Source organism: Bombina bombina, chromosome 8 (genome assembly GCF_027579735.1).
Source record: "Bombina bombina isolate aBomBom1 chromosome 8, aBomBom1.pri, whole genome shotgun sequence".
Lineage (NCBI taxonomy): Eukaryota > Metazoa > Chordata > Amphibia > Anura > Bombinatoridae > Bombina > Bombina bombina.
This window is the reverse complement of record NC_069506.1, coordinates 341,950,226-341,955,225: the sequence shown is the minus strand read 5'-3', so window position 1 is coordinate 341,955,225 and position 5,000 is coordinate 341,950,226. Positions and strand designations below refer to the sequence as shown.

At 35.9% G+C, this 5,000-nt stretch overlaps 1 protein-coding gene across 1 annotated transcript in view; it reads left to right on the top strand.

Moving 5' to 3' along the window:
• Nucleotides 1–5,000, top strand: part of TECTA (tectorin alpha) — a 465,600-nt gene that overhangs the window by 292,186 nt on the left and 168,414 nt on the right. The gene's annotated exons all lie outside the window — the stretch shown is intronic.

The window sequence follows — 5,000 nt, the reverse complement described above, 5'->3', positions numbered from 1 at the left end:
TAAGACATATATTAATATAACTGAGATAAGAGACAGTCTGCAGAGGCTTATATACAGGGTAATCACAGAGGTAAAAAGTATATTAATATAACTGAGATAAGGGGCAGTCTGCAGAGGCTTAGATACAAGGTAATCACAGAGGCAAAAAGTATATTAATATAACTGAGATAAGGAGCAGTCTGCAGAGGCTTAGATACAAGGTAATCACAGAGGCAAAAAGTATATTAATATAACTGAGATAAGGTTGCAGTCTGCAGAGGCTTAGATACAAGGTAATCACAGAGGTCAAAAGTATATTAATATAACTGAGATAAGGTGCAATCTGCAGAGGCTTAGGCACAAGGTAATCACAGAGGTAAAAAGTATATAAATATAACTGAAATAAGGAGCAGTCTGCAGAGGCTTAGATACAAGGTAATCACAGAGGTAAAAAGTATATTAATATTACTGAGATAAGAGGCAGTCTGCAGAAGCTTAGATACAAGGTAATCACAGAGGTAAAAAGTATATTAATATAACTGAGATAAGGGGCAGTCTGCAGAGGCATAGATATAAGGTAATCACAGAGGTAAAAAGTGTATTAATACAACTGAGATAAAGGGCAGTCTGCAGAGGCTTAGATACAGGGTAATCACAGAGGTAAAAAGTATATTATTATAAATGAGATAAGGAGCAGTCAGTAGAGGCTTAGATACAGGGTAATCACAGAGGTAAAAAGTATATTATTATAAATGAGATAAGGAGCAGTCAGTAGAGGCTTAGATACAGGGTAATCACAGAGGTAAAAAGTATATTATTATAACTGAGATAAGGGGCGGTCTGCAGATGCTTAGATACAGGGTAATCACAGAGGTAAAAAGTATATTATTATAAATGAGATAAGGAGCAGTCAGTAGAGGCTTAGATACAGGGTAATCACAGAGGTAAAAAGTATATTAATATAACTGAGATAAGGGGCAGTTTGCAGAGGCTTAGATACAAGGTAATCACAGAGGTAAAAGTATATTAATATAACTGAGATAAGGAGCAGTCTGCAGAGGCTTAGATACAAGGTAATCACAGAGGTAAAAAGTATATTAATATAACTGAGATAAGGGACAGTCTGCAGAGGCTTAGATACAGGGTAATCACAGAGGTAAGACATATATTAATATAACTGAGATAAGAGGCAGTCTGCAGAGGCTTATATACAGGGTAATCACAGAGGTAAAAAGTATATTAATATAACTGAGATAAGGGGCAGTCAGTAGAGGCTTAGATACAGGGTAATCGCAGAGGTAAAAAGTATATTAATATAACTGAGATAAGGGGCAGTTTGCAGAGGCTTAGATACAAGGTAATCACAGAGGTAAAAGTATATTAATATAACTGAGATAAGGAGCAGTCTGCAGAGGCTTAGATACAAGGTAATCACAGAGGTAAAAAGTATATTAATATAACTGAGATAAGGGACAGTCTGCAGAGGCTTAGATACAGGGTAATCACAGAGGTAAGACATATATTAATATAACTGAGATAAGAGGCAATCTGCAGAGGCTTATATACAGGGTAATCACAGAGGTAAAAAGTATATTAATATAACTGAGATAAGGGGCAGTCTGCAGAGGCTTAGATACAAGGTAATCACAGAGGCAAAAAGTATATTAATATAACTGAGATAAGGTGCAATCTGCAGAGGCTTAGGCACAAGGTAATCACAGAGGTAAAAAGTATATAAATATAACTGAAATAAGGAGCAGTCTGCAGAGGCTTAGATACAAGGTAATCACAGAGGTAAAAAGTATATTAATATTACTGAGATAAGAGGCAGTCTGCAGAAGCTTAGATACAAGGTAATCACAGAGGTAAAAAGTATATTAATATAACTGAGATAAGGGGCAGTCTGCAGAGGCATAGATATAAGGTAATCACAGAGGTAAAAAGTGTATTAATACAACTGAGATAAAGGGCAGTCTGCAGAGGCTTAGATACAGGGTAATCACAGAGGTAAAAAGTATATTATTATAAATGAGATAAGGAGCAGTCAGTAGAGGCTTAGATACAGGGTAATCACAGAGGTAAAAAGCATATTATTATAAATGAGATAAGGAGCAGTCAGTAGAGGCTTAGATACAGGGTAATCACAGAGGTAAAAAGTATATAATTATAACTGAGATAAGGGGCGGTCTGCAGATGCTTAGATACAGGGTAATCACAGAGGTAAAAAGTATATTATTATAAATGAGATAAGGAGCAGTCAGTAGAGGCTTAGATACAGGGTAATCACAGAGGTAAAAAGTATATTAATATAACTGAGATAAGGGGCAGTTTGCAGAGGCTTAGATACAAGGTAATCACAGAGGTAAAAGTATATTAATATAACTGAGATAAGGAGCAGTCTGCAGAGGCTTAGATACAAGGTAATCACAGAGGTAAAAAGTATATTAATATAACTGAGATAAGGGACAGTCTGCAGAGGCTTAGATACAGGGTAATCACAGAGGTAAGACATATATTAATATAACTGAGATAAGAGGCAGTCTGCAGAGGCTTATATACAGGGTAATCACAGAGGTAAAAAGTATATTAATATAACTGAGATAAGGGGCAGTCAGTAGAGGCTTAGATACAGGGTAATCGCAGAGGTAAAAAGTATATTAATATAACTGAGATAAGGGGCAGTTTGCAGAGGCTTAGATACAAGGTAATCACAGAGGTAAAAGTATATTAATATAACTGAGATAAGGAGCAGTCTGCAGAGGCTTAGATACAAGGTAATCACAGAGGTAAAAAGTATATTAATATAACTGAGATAAGGGACAGTCTGCAGAGGCTTAGATACAGGGTAATCACAGAGGTAAGACATATATTAATATAACTGAGATAAGAGGCAATCTGCAGAGGCTTATATACAGGGTAATCACAGAGGTAAAAAGTATATTAATATAACTGAGATAAGGGGCAGTCTGCAGAGGCTTAGATACAAGGTAATCACAGAGGTAAAAAGTATATTAATATAACTGAGATAAGGTTGCAGTCTGCAGAGGCTTAGATACAAGGTAATCACAGAGGTCAAAAGTATATTAATATAACTGAGATAAGGTGCAATCTGCAGAGGCTTAGGCACAAGGTAATCACAGAGGTAAAAAGTATATAAATATAACTGAAATAAGGAGCAGTCTGCAGAGGCTTAGACACAAGGTAATCACAGAGGTAAAAGTATATTAATATAACTGAGATAAGGAGCAGTCTGCAGAGGCTTAGATACAAGGTAATCACAGAGGTAAAAAGTATATTAATATAACTGAGATAAGGGACAGTCTGCAGAGGCTTAGATACAGGGTAATCACAGAGGTAAGACATATATTAATATAACTGAGATAAGAGGCAATCTGCAGAGGCTTATATACAGGGTAATCACAGAGGTAAAAAGTATATTAATATAACTGAGATAAGGGGCAGTCTGCAGAGGCTTAGATACAAGGTAATCACAGAGGTAAAAAGTATATTAATATAACTGAGATAAGGTTGCAGTCTGCAGAGGCTTAGATACAAGGTAATCACAGAGGTCAAAAGTATATTAATATAACTGAGATAAGGTGCAATCTGCAGAGGCTTAGGCACAAGGTAATCACAGAGGTAAAAAGTATATAAATATAACTGAAATAAGGAGCAGTCTGCAGAGGCTTAGACACAAGGTAATCACAGAGGTAAAAAGTATATTAATATTACTGAGATAAGAGGCAGTCTGCAGAGGCTTAGATACAGGGTAATCACAGAGGTAAAAAGTATATTATTATAACTGAGATAAGGGGCAGTCTGCAGAGGCTTAGATACAGGGTAATCACAGAGGTAAAAAGTATATTAATATAACTGAGGTAAGGGGCAGTCTGCAGAGGCTTAGATACAAGGTAATCACAGAGGTAAAAAGTATATTAATATAACTGAGATAAGGGTCAGTCTGCAGAAGCTTAGATACAAGGTAATCACAGAGGTAAAAAGTATATTAATATAACTGAGATAAGGGGCAGTCTGCAGAGGCATAGATATAAGGTAATCACAGAGGTAAAAATTGTATTAATATAACTGAGATAAAGGGCAGTCTGCAGAGGCTTAGATACAGGGTAATCACAGAGGTAAAAAGTATATTAATATAACTGAGATAAGGGGCAGTTTGCAGAGGCTTAGATACAAGGTAATCACAGAGGTAAAAGTATATTAATATAACTGAGATAAGGAGCAGTCTGCAGAGGCTTAGATACAAGGTAATCACAGAGGTAAAAAGAATATTAATATAACTGAGATAAGGGACAGTCTGCAGAGGCTTAAATACAGGGTAATCACAGAGGTAAGACATATATTAATATAACTGAGATAAGAGGCAGTCTGCAGAGGCTTATATACAGGGTAATCACAGAGGTAAAAAGTATATTAATATAACTGAGATAAGGGGCAGTCTGCAGAGGCTTAGATACAAGGTATTCACAGAGGTAAAAAGTATATTAATATAACTGAGATAAGGTTGCAGTCTGCAGAGGCTTAGATACAAGGTAATCACAGAGGTCAAAAGTATATTAATATAACTGAGATAAGGTGCAATCTGCAGAGGCTTAGGCACAAGGTAATCACAGAGGTAAAAAGTATATAAATATAACTGAAATAAGGAGCAGTCTGCAGAGGCTTAGATACAAGGTAATCACAGAGGTAAAAAGTATATTAATATTACTGAGATAAGAGGCAGTCTGCAGAAGCTTAGATACAAGGTAATCACAGAGGTAAAAAGTATATTAATATAACTGAGATAAGGGGCAGTCTGCAGAGGCATAGATATAAGGTAATCACAGAGGTAAAAAGTGTATTAATATAACTGAGATAAAGGGCAGTCTGCAGAGCCTTATATACAGTAGACATGTGCGATTCGTTTAGGATCGATTCGAATTTCCGAATTAAAATACTGCCGAATCTACCGAATAAATCCGAATCAAATCGAATAGATCCGAATCGATTTGAATACATCAGAA